The following is a 12,731-nucleotide window of genomic DNA, read 5'->3' as shown; positions in this document are numbered from 1 at the left end:
GATTTTATATCTTGACAGGTTCATGTTGGGAAATACTACTATTTCAAATAGGCTGGATGGGGCTGCATAAGGCTTCATAGATCATAATACTGTCTGGCAATGAACTGGTAGCCAATGAAGCTGTTTCAACAGGGGAGTTGTATGTTCCCTATAACCAGCCCCAGTCAGAAATCTGCCCACAGTTTCCAAACATATTCCAAAAGTAGCTTCACATAAGATATGTTAACAGGAATCCAAACAGGAGATATAATCAAGGCATATGTTACTATAGCCAAATGTGACATCTCAGGAAACATGCACTGCTGCTGCATTACCTTCAAATGGCTAAATACACTCTTGGCCATGAGCAACACCTGATCGTCCAGGCTAAGAGCTGAATTCAAGAGTGCACACAATCTGCAAATCTGAGATTTCAGAGACAATGAAACCCCTCCCACCACAGGCTGTAAACAACTGGCCGCTTCTGTCTTGTCTGGATTACATTTCAATTTCTTTGCCCTCATCCAGTCCATTACTGACAGCAGATACTGGTTTAACACTGAGACAGCTTTCTTGGGATTAGATGGAAAGGAGAGATTTGTGTATGATTAACATACTGGTTATACCTGAGCCCCAAACTCCTGACAACCTGTCCCAGCAGTTCCTTGTAGAGGCTGAATAGCATAGAGGACACAACTAATCCCCAGGAGACCTCATGTGTCAATAGCCATTGAGTCAAATAAGAATTCCCCAGCATGATTATCTGAGTGCACCCCTCCAAGAAATATTGGAACTAATGTGAAACAGTGCCCCCATCTCTCATTCCAGAGAAGTGGATTAGAACTTAGAAGGTGTACCATGGTCAATTGCATAAAAAGCATCAAGAGGTCCCACAGAACCAACAGGGACACACTTCCACTATCCAATTCCCAGCATAGGTCATTCACCAAAATGACCAAAGCAAAATTAAAGTGGTACAGAAATGCATCTAGATAATCCAGTTCATCCAGGAACCTTTGGAACTGTGAACTTGGGACCATGCTGTCCAGAGCCTTGCTCCCAAAAGGGATGATGATGACAATAATAATAATAATAATAATAATAATAATAATAATAATAATAATTTTATTTATATTGTGCCTTTTCCCAAAGGAATGAAGGTGGATTACAAGAACAGGAACTCCTCTTCTAGGAGTAGATGGGGGCTATCAGTATCAGTGAAGGGGAGGCTAATCTGGAAAGGCCTGCCGGAAGAGATCCATTTTAACAGCCTTTTTCAAGGCTTCTAGGGTGGTGATGTGATGGATCTCCTCCAGAAGGTCGTTCCATAACCTAGAAGCAGCAGATGAAAAGGCCCTCTGGGTTACCACAGCCAATGTGGTCTTCTTAGGCTGCAGCAAATTCTTCCCAGAGGAACTAAGTGTGCAGGGTGGATTATGTGAAGGAAGACACTCCCACAAGCAGTCTGTACCCAGGCCATGTAGGGCTTTAAAGGTTATAACCAACACCTTGTACTGTGCTCGGAAACTAATTGGCAGTCAATGGAGAGATTTCAGAACAGGTGTAACTTTCTCCCTTATATATAGGTGGTCTTCCTGGAAGTCATGTGACAGCCATGCTACCAATGAAACCAGGCTGGTTTCATACCCAGCACCTGGTGCATCAGAATACTACCCATGACACACCTCTGGCTGTCTTCACTTTCTGTGCATGTTGCATCAGACTTCCCAGGATGCACAGCTCACCAAATGCTGACTCATGCACCTGCCACTTGAACTGTAGTAACCTCTGTTCCAGTTACACCTAGTGGCCACATCCATGTCATTTTTCAGACCAGGGTGCAACATGGTCTTGACAAACCTCACCATAACAATAGCAATAGCATTTACATTTCTATACTGCTTCATAGTGAACTCAGCACTCTCTAAGCAGTTTATAATCTGTAAACCAATTGTCTCCACCAAGCTAGGTATTCATTTTACTGATCTATGACAGGATGGATTGCTAAGTCAACCTTGAGGCCCTGGGATCAAACTCAATGTTGTGGTTGCAGTACCAGCATTTAACTACTGTGGCACCAGGGCACCACAGCCTCTTATAGGTGTGATAAAACTCTGCCTTGCTGCACTGAGGCATTCATAGGGTTGCCATACAATCAGTTTGGCTGTTTCTCTCCTAAATTTATAGGTATGCCACCTGGTTACAATTTGGATCATCACCTGCCCCAGATCCGAGGCTTTCATTTAAAATAAAATAAAATAAGTCTCTAAATCTTTTAGATTAGATTTTTAGTTGAATCATAATGGAAGAAAAGTGCAAAAATTAATGTGCTAAATTTACATAATATGAATGAAAATTAAAATAATTTGCACAATATGTATATTTGATGTCAGGATCTCAGGAAGTAAATATGGTAACCCTAGGCTTCCCTGTGGCTGTTTTTATTAAACAAGAAGGTTTAAAAGTACTGCACTGGAAAAGTCAAGAAGTACAAAATCCAATGGAGAAGTTATTTCTGATCCTTGCATTAGTCTGGGACATGTATATCAGAAGAGTTTGTATCTCAATGAACAAAGAGACAATTCCTGAAAGCCCTTACTAGTAACCATAAGCCTCCTGGGAACAAGGCCTATTACTATCTTGTGGCACTCATGTATACACTTCCCCTTAGCACATTGACAAAATGTGGTCTCAGAATGATTGAAAGAGGGATGGATATTTTGTGGTTTAGGCACAAGACGAGCAGCCAAATGGACAAAACGGGCTCTGGCCACAAAAAGTATGAGAAAAATGTCTTTAAAACTCTCACTCAATTTATCAGCCTCCACATAACCAATGACTACTTGGGTTGGGGATGATGGTAGTTATAGTCTAGCACATCTGGAGGTTATTGTTTGGGTGCTACTGGTCTAAACAATGGAACTCCTCTGGAAACCAAAGAGTAATATACTAGTTGGGGCTTCAGAAGAGTAATTAAGCAAGGCAAAATTTTCCAAGAGGTATCTGTGTTCATACACAAGGCCTAAAGGCACCAGATTTGTCTGATCTTAGAAATTAAACAGGGTCAGCTCCCATGCGATAAAGTCCTTACTTGGATAGGAGTCTGCCAATGAATACTAGGTGCTGTAGGCTATATTTCAGAGGAAGGTGAAAGCAAACCAACTCTGAGTATTCCTCTCCTATAAAATTCACGACAGGTGATTTGAGTGCGTGCACTTGCGCGCACGCACACACACACTGCTGTGTTCATCCAGTTCAGCAAAATAACTAAGAATATTCTAGCACTTTTAGAAATAATATTGAATAATTCAATATGGCACAGTGGTTAAATGCCTGTATGCAGCCATTCACTCGAAACCACAAGGTTGCGAGTTCAAGACCAGCAAAAGGGCCCAAGCTCGACTCAGGCTTGCATCCTTCCAAGGTTGCTAAAATGAGTACCCAGACTGTTGGGGGCAAATTAGCTTACTTGCTAATTAGCTTACTTGCTGTTCACCACTATGATCTTTGGAATAGCGGTATATAAATAAAACAAATTATTATTATTATTATTAAATAATGTAAGATATAATATATATATTAGTCTTAAAGAGGAATATTTTAGCAAAAGAACCAACAGCCGTCTTTCTCACTTAATGTTCTTGTTGGGCTAAGACCAATTAGCATTTTCAGTCATGAAATTCATATTTACCCTATGAATACTTCGAGCCTTAAGGGCCTTGAGAGGGTGTTTGCCAGCACAGCTCAAATAGAAAGCAAAGGCTGTGCTGCTTTCCAGCACAGAAGGCGGCCGATGAATAGCAGCAAAGCTCTAATGTATCTAATCCACCTCCTAACAGAATCTCAACTCAGTGGCCCATGCTGAACTGCCTGGATGCAAAAATTCAGCATACTGTGAACTAAAAGGGGTTCAGCTAGTACGTATGCATTGTGGTGGCTCCTGTAACTGCCAGATGTTTTACATTCCCATAGCAACAGCTGAGGCTCAAGAAGCTCCTCATTAACATTGCTTCAAAAGGCTCGGTTGCGTATTAATCTGTCCATCGCTGCTGGTGCATTCAGTCATGAGTGTGGGAAGAAGGCTGGGGAAGGTGGATTAGGAAGCACATGAAATTTAAAACTGAAGTATGTTTTATGAGAAGTATACAGATTTGGTGTTATTGTTGTTGCTATGTGCCTTCAAATAGTTATTGATTTACGGCAATCCTAAGGCAAACCTATCATGGTTTTTTCTTGGCAAGATTTGTTCAGAGGGTGTTTGTCCTTGCCTTCCTCCAAGGATGAGAGAATGTGACTCACCCAAGGTCATCCAGTGGGTTTCCGTGGTCAAGTGAGGATGCTCAAACTACCACACCATGCTGGGTCTCAGTATGAAAGACTACACAAAGCTAAAAGGGCAAGGTGCCTTGATGTCTGTTAAAAAAAGAAAGCTCTGTTAGGTGGCCTTTGGAATCAGATTAATTAATATTGAATAAACTTTTCCATTTCACCTTTCCTCCTAAGGTCTTTATCACATGAGGGAAATCGGGGAGAAATTGGTGGTTTAAAAAGGCATTTTACCGGGATATTTGCATGATTGCGGGAAAGATTTTCCCACACATTGCATTTAGAGGGGACTTATTCCAGGAAGAACCAGGAATGCCCCAGCAACAAATTATTCATGGGATTTCCCTGTGAATAATTTGTTGCTGGGGCATTCCTGGTTCTTCCTGGAATAAGTCCTCTCTAAATGCGATGTGTGGGAAAATCTTTCCTGCAATCATGCAAATATCCCGGGAAAATGCCTTGATTGTGTGAATATTCCAGGAAAATGCCTTTTTAAACCCCTGACTTCCCCCATGTGATGAAGTCCTAAAGGTTCAAGGATAAGACAAACAAAATACATTATTCTTCAGAATCTTAAACAAACATGGCAGCATTAAAATGGCAGCAAAGAATTAAAAAAATACAGAAGCAATTAGGAATAATTTCACCCACAGATATCAGTACACATTGTTGATCAAGTTACACTAGCATGTAAAGTAGAAAATCCCACCTTTCTCTCCTTCTCTGGCAATATAAATACTACAACAGTGAATTAAATACCTATATTCTTCATGACAAGCGAGGCAGCTACCTTAGTCTGCCTAATCGTAGAGCCTGGTGGCTTTTTATAACTGCCCCTCTGGTGGCCACTTATGTAGCACCAAAAAAGGAGAATACATTGAAGTCATAATATTTGCATATATAGGGTTGCCATAAATCAGGACCTCCAAACCGGGACAAATGTAGGACAAAATTATGAAATGTAGGACACTTTTTTTTTTAAAAAATGGAGCCTCCATTTTAAAAAAAGTGTCCTACATTTCATAATTAAATCACTGGCGGCCCCGCGCGCTCCTTCCTGGCCTCTGCAGAGGCCGCGGGCTCCTCGGAGGCTGGAAAGGAGGGTGCGGGGCTGCCGGCAATCGCCAGGGCCTCCCCTCCTTCTCGGTCTCCTTGGAGGCCGGGAAGGAGGGCGCGGGGCCACCGGTGATCGCCAAGGCCTCCCCTCCTTCTCGGTCTCCGCGGAGGCCGGGAAAGAGGGCGTGGGGCCGCCGGCGATCACCAGGGCCTCCCCTCCTTCCCGGTCTCCTCAGAGGCCGAGAAGGAGGGAGGAGGCCACAGGGAGGCGGGGAGGGTGGCGCAGCTGCACGCAGGAGGCGTCGCCTCCCCTTTTACCTCCTCCGCCCCAGGCCTCACTGCCCTCCTCTTCCTCCGCGCGGCCATGCGAGGTGGAGGGCAGCGAGGCCCCGCAGGTTGCAGCGCAACCCCGCTGCAACCTGGGTTATCCCGGTTTTTGGCGGCACCCGTGACGGGAGGTGACGCCAAAACCGGGAAAATCCCGGTTGCAGCCGGGTTATGGTAGCCCTAGCTGCATATATTAATTGTATATGCATACAAGCAAAATGGAGAATAAAGACTTAGTTCAATACAAATGCAATCTTGTATGGAAGACTGTGACTCATGTGTTTGCTTAGACTGCTGTCCCATTTAGTTTGATATTTGTTTCTTTTTATGTAGTCATGAGATTTTAGCAAAACAAATAATTAATAAAGGATGCTACACAGCTGAGAGCTTGTGTGGTATACTGACTGAGCACTGGGCACTCACGAGTTCAGGGTTTGAATCCTCGCTCAGCCATGGAAACCCAATAGGTGACCTTGAACAAGTCACACACTCTCAGCCTTAGAGGAAGTCAAAGACAAATCTTGCCTAGAAAAACCTTTGATAGGTTTGCCTTAGATTCATAAGTCAGAAATGAAAATGCACAAAATCCAGGTAGCTACCAAAACTATGTATCTACATAAAATTAACAACAACAGGTACTAAGAAGCACATATTATAAACCATGGGCAAAGGAAGAGAATAGTCAACACATACTTATTTATGGTCTATACTTTATTCTTTAAAAAATCTTTGTGACTGTTCCATTTTGTAAAAGGTCCAGTGCGTTTCAACTTTGATAGTGTATTGAGTAGCCTTCTTCAGTGGCTAGTCTAAAAATAAACATAAATACCAATAGCAAATTAAATTTCAAAATTTTGAAGAGGACAGCACATAATTCAAATTACATTCATGAAAATACTCTAATGAGTCACATAAATTATAGCTAATATTAAAAAAAAACATATACGTGCCATTCAATAAATCAACAGCAGAAATTTCTAGAGGTGTCAACAAATCTCTCTCCATTTAAATGGACCATTAAACAATAAAAGAGGGAATAGGCTTCTAACTTTTATTTATTTATACATTTCAACAAATGGTCAGAAAGAAGGAGAGGATTGAGAGACTGTGGTGAGAAAACTTTCAAGGGTATCTAATCTAAACCATCTGAAAAGTCATGTCTGTCATTTATGATGCAGAGTAACTTTACTATAATAGGAGAAGGAAATTCAGATTGTTAAATCCTCCCAGGGTCAGAGATTTATATATAATATATATTTCATATTTGCACTGAACACCATATACTGCATAACAAAGCTGCTATTACAGATGATCAAGGGGATGTGCAGACAGCCCTGAAGCCTCCAGCCACATCTTTTACAGCCAGATCAGGGCCGTGGCAACCACACGCTGTGGCCCGATCTGGCCTTTACAAGGCATGAAAAGGAGCCGCAAAAAGCAGCTCCTTTTTGCGCTCTGGAAAGGGCATGATAGCCATGGAACTGTGTCTTTATGGCGCTCCTTTCACACTGCGTTGTGCGGACACAGCATGAGAGGAGCACCATGATGCTGTGCGCCATGCGGTGTGGTGGCCTGTGGATCTTGCTGCATCCATCAGACTGTTTATGGGTGCTTTTTTATATTTATCAATTAGCGTTCAACACAATATATCTAATATTTCTTGTTCTTTGAAAAGATATCTCTGTGTCCCCCCCCCCCATTTAAAATGTGTAATAGTCTGAACTGTACCAATTTTTAAATGAAACTCTATAAGCTTATAATGATATAGTTAGAAATGAGAGTTTTGCACAGTTTTGTAAAATTAACACACAATTCAAACGGTATAAAATAAACTTAAAAGGCTGGATTATCAGTTAAAATAGATAAAAATTATACAAGCCTGTCGAAAATCATAATAGATCAACCAGTGGCATCACTAAAATTGGTGTCACCCAGAAAGTGCTGCTGGGGGGTGACAGCAGTGGCCTTTATTATCTCCCCAATCCTCCCGCTCACTTGCTCACCTACCCCCCTTCCCTGGCCACCCATCACCTGGCCAGACTGGAAGGGGCTGCTGGGCAGTGGTGGCGGCATGCCATACCCTTCCTCTGCCTTGCTTGCATGCCTCTGCCCAGCCACCTGCCACCTGGCCAAACTACAAAGGGCTGCTGGGCAGAAATGGTGGCCTTCCCTGCTCTGCCTCTCCTCCCCATCGACTGCCTCACTCGCTCACCTGGATACTTGCACAGCTGCCTGACCATTGCACAGTGATCACTTGCCCAGTCAATGTCATCTGCTCAAGGCTGCCAGGGGCTGCTGGGGGCTGCCAGGTAAGGGAGGCAGCAGGAGAGGGTAGAAATGGCATGCTTGCCCCTCTTTCTCCACTGCTTTTGGCTTTCTCCTCAGCAGAGAGAGCCAAGACAGTGGAGAAAAAAGGGTGGGTGCTGGCAGAAGCACTGCACACAGGTGTGCGTGTGCACACACACACACAGCAGGAGGGCCTGATTGGAAGTCACCCCTCTTCTGAGGTGTCACCTAGTGCAGTCCCTACTCCCCCACCCACACACACACCCAGTGATGCCACTGAAATCAACCATGGACTTAAAATTTTGGATCCCTCCAAGAAGGCACACAACCTCTTTTTAAAATTTTCTTAATTTAGGAAATTTAGAATTATAGTAATCCTATATCAGTAATCCTATATTAGTATTATATTAGTATTATATTAGTATTAGTTAGTATTACTAACCTGTTTTACTGTGCTGTAGCAAACCTGTATTGACCAAGACAAATTGGCCAAAGAGTCCTTATTTCTTCACCAGAAATAATTTCCCACAAACATTGTAAATATTGGGGTGGGGTGGGAAGCTTGGATAGATAATACTGAATTCATACAGTTGCTAAAGTCACCCTCTGAAAGCCCTCCAAGCCTGCTTTCCACCTGTCCATTCATATAACATGCAGAAGTTCCTTGTTCCTTTGAACACCATAAAAAGGACAAAAATGGTTGCAGCAACATTCAATGATTTCATTGTTCCTCTCTGCCGCTGCATGAAGAAGCTCAGACCTACATCAATGGTGAAGATGATGCTGGCAGTGCTAGATGGAAATGAGCTTTTTGTGAGCCGCTGTAGCAGGTGTCAGAACTGATAACTACTACAGCCAATGGAGGCTTCTCTTCATGTGAATGGTTTCTTGGATGCATGCCAGGTCAATGAATCAGCCCTCAGCATCAACTCTAAAAGTTAACAGTGCTTTACAGCCTAATCCTATGCATGTCTGCTCAGACCTAGGAAAGTATGCACAGGATTGCAGCTTCTAGGGCCTAAAGGCATTTTATTATATTGAAGTAGTGGGACTATGACTCTGGAGACCAGGGTTCGATTTGCGCTTGGCCATGAAACCCATTGGTGACCATGGGCAAGTCACATGCAAGTCACATGCTTTCAGGCCCAGGGGAAGGCAAACCTCCTTTGAACATGTCTTGCCAAGAAAGCCCCATGGCAGGTTTGATTTAGGGTTGCCATAAGTTGGAAACAACTTGAAGGCACATAACACCCAGTACATATGAAAGACCGTCTATCCAGTTGTAGTGGTTTGAGTGTTGGACTACAACTCTGGAGACCAGGATTTGATTCCTCACTCAGACAAAGAAACTCACTGAGTGACCAGTCCTAGAAAAGCCTATGATAGGGCCACCTTAGGGTCACCATAAATCATAAATGACTTGAAGGCACACCACCACAACAACTACTACATAAGAACAAGGTCAACAAGCTAGAAGAAGGGACTATTCCAAGTCTATCAATGTAACTTGGATTTTCCAATTATTAATTATTTTTTAATGTCAAATAAATCCTGGAAAGAGCTTTGTTATATAGGCCATTGTCCCTTACTCTTGATGGAACTCTGCATTTTGGATGCATATTTCAGTCCAGTTTAACACAGAACAGGCAATTTTATCTTCAGTACTTTGAGACTGTGCAAAAGAAGCTGTAACATAAGTTTTTGTAGACTTAGGTGCAAAACGCACTGCAGAAATGATCCAGTTTTAGACTGCTTTAACTGCCCTGGGAATTCCCTAGCACTGAGCCAGGGCACTTAAAGCAGTCTCAAACTGGATAGTATCTGCAGTGTGTTTTGGACCTTGGTCTACTTCCTCAGATGCAAGTCTACAAAAGCTTAAACTACCACTTGTTTCCCACAGTTAATCTCAAAGGTACCGCAAGATCCCTTTGTTTTTGATATTCCAGACTAACATGGCTAGGTCTCTGAATTCTATTTCCAGGAGACAGAAATGCTTAAATGCACCTTTCAGTGCCACATGTGAAAACTGATCATACATCCAGTCTGTTGAATTGGGCCACTTTTCCACTTTATTTATTTCCACTTTATTTATAGACAACATAGTCATTTTATTCAGTTTTAGTATTATGAATTCAGGAACACAGGAGAATAATTACTCCAACCAATTAGGAAAGAATCCAGCAATGAGGCCACACACACCTGAGAGTTAAGTGTGCAGACCATGTGCTGAATGACAAGATATTATAAGGTAGCTATAACTGAAAATAAAGCCAAAGTAATGAGGGTTGGTTTTGTTTTATTTTGCATCTATTAATTCCTCGTTATCCAAATCTTTGTTAGAGAGCCAGCATAGCGTAATGGTTTGAGTGTTGGACTGCCACTCTGGAGACCACGGTTTGATTTCCCGCTTGGCCATGAAACCCACTTAGGCAAGTTACATACTCTCAGCCTCAAGGGAAAACAATGGCAAACCTCCTCTAAACAAATCTTGCCAAGAAAACCCCATGAGAAGTACACCTTAGGGTCACCCTAAATCAGAAACTACTTGAAGACACACAACAACTACTCCAAATGTTCTCCCCTCAGGGGGTCAATTCCTTGGGCTCCGCAAAGGGCAGCATCCCATGTTAAATACAAATATTAAATGCAAAAGAAAATAATTTGATTTTCTGCAATCACAAGGGATTGAAAACTCCAAAGGGGGAAAGAGAAGGAACATACGAGAGTGTGGGAGGGATGGAAGGATGAAAAATTTGCTCCCCAAGATGGGAATGCAGAATGATGCTTCACAGCAGACCCACTTCCCTGGGCAGATACAGAGATGAAATCCTCCTGCCAGCTCTCTCACTGGAGATGGCAAGCTTTCCTTGGTTTTTCCTGATAAAAATTTTGCTGGAGGGCAGGTCTCCTTAGGAAGCCACCGAGGGTGACCAGGCGTCCTCCTCTTCCAGGACATGTCCTCCATTTCAATCTTCTGTCCAGGAGGAACTTGAAAATATCCTCCATTTTGCATATGACTTAAAAGCATGGGTTTACATTTATGCGGTTTTAGCTTTTATTTGGGAATAGCCTCCATTTTTCTTGAATGTCCTACATTTTGCAGTGCCTCCTTTGTGGTTAGGACATCTAGCCAGCCTGGGCTGAACCTAACAGCTGCTGGGCACTGGTTAACCTTTTCCCCCTCAAAACACCACCTTCCACCACTTCCTTTGCTGCACAACTAACTAAAAATCCCCAAAAGACAGGTTCAGTGTGGTGTTATGGTTTGAGTGTTGGACTATGACTCTGGAGACCAGGGTTCAGATCCCAGCTGAACCAGGTACGCCCACTGGGTTGACCTTGGGCAAGTCACACTCTCTCAGCCTCAGAGGCTGGCAACGGTAAACCGTGTCTGAAGGAACTTCCCAAGAAAGCCCCATGATAGGGTCGCCGCAAGTCAGAAATTGGCTCGAAGGCACACCCCAAAGAAGCACCAGCACTTCCTTGAAGAAATGGTCTTTCATAAAGAAATGGGCTTTCAAGCACTTCCTTGAAGAAATGGTCCACTTCCTTGGATATAAAAGTATTTCATAAGGGTCACCATAAGTCAGAAAGTCGCCTTAGGGTCTCCACAAAGTCAGAAATGACTTGAGGGCAAACCCCAAAGGCAGACCAGCACTTCCTTGAAGAAATGATCTTCCATAAAGATCGCCTCAGGATCACCATAAGGCCAGAAATGGCTTGAAGACGCACCCCAACCAACAAGAAAAGCTCCAGCACTGGAACAAATGGCCTTCCATAAAGGGTCGCCATAAGTCAGACATGACTTGAAGGTGCAATACAACAAACTAAGAAGCCCCAGCACTTCCTTGAACATAAAGGTATTCCATAAAGGTCGCCATAAGCCAGAAATTTGCCTTAGGGTCTCCATAAGTCAGAAATGACTTGAAGGCACACCTCAACAAATGGAGAGAAGCACTAGCACTGGAACAAATGGCCTTCCATCAAGGAAGTCAGAACTGACTTGAAGGCACATAACACCAGCACTTCCTTGAACAGAGGTCCAAAACACACTGCAGAAATAATCCAGTTTGAGGCAGCTTTAACCACTCTGGCTCAATGCTAGGGAAATCTGGGAACGATAGTTTTGGGAGACACTGAGCCTTCTCTGTCTGGTGCTACAATAAACAACAATTCCCAGCATCCCCTAGCATTGAGCCAGGACAGTTAAAGCAGTTTCAAACTGGATTATTTCTGCAGTATGTTTTGGACCATATTTTGTAAAGATCGCCCTAAATGACTTGAAGACCCACACACACCACAACAAATGAGTGTTATTCACATGTGGTTCTTTCACAAAGGGTCACCACAAAAAGTCATAAAGGCCTTGAAGGCCCTTGTTGCCCATCCCAGTTGTGAGGAGGCTTTATTAGCGAGGCTGTCCTTGCCTAACAAATAAGGTCCAAAAGACACTGAAGAAATAAATCCAGTTTGAGACCACTTTAGCTGCCCTGGCCCAATGCTAGGGGATCCTGGGAATTGTAATTTATCGTGGCACCAGAGCTCTCTCTCTCTGACAAAGAAGGCTCAACGTCTCCTAAAACTATAGTTTTGTCCCAGATTTCCCTAGCACTGAGCAAGAGCAGTTAAAAGCTGCCTCAAAGTCCTAGGGAATCCTGGGAATAAACTGTCATTTATTATATGGGACCAGAGTTCTCTCTAAACAGAGAAGGCTCCATGTCTCCCAAAACTATAGTTTTGTCCCAGATATCCCTAGC

Source organism: Sceloporus occidentalis, unplaced genomic scaffold, assembly GCF_023333645.1.
Source record: "Sceloporus occidentalis isolate IW3139 unplaced genomic scaffold, rSceOcc1.0.p SCAF_5, whole genome shotgun sequence".
Taxonomy (NCBI): domain Eukaryota; kingdom Metazoa; phylum Chordata; class Lepidosauria; order Squamata; family Phrynosomatidae; genus Sceloporus; species Sceloporus occidentalis.
This window is presented reverse-complemented; position numbering follows the sequence as displayed.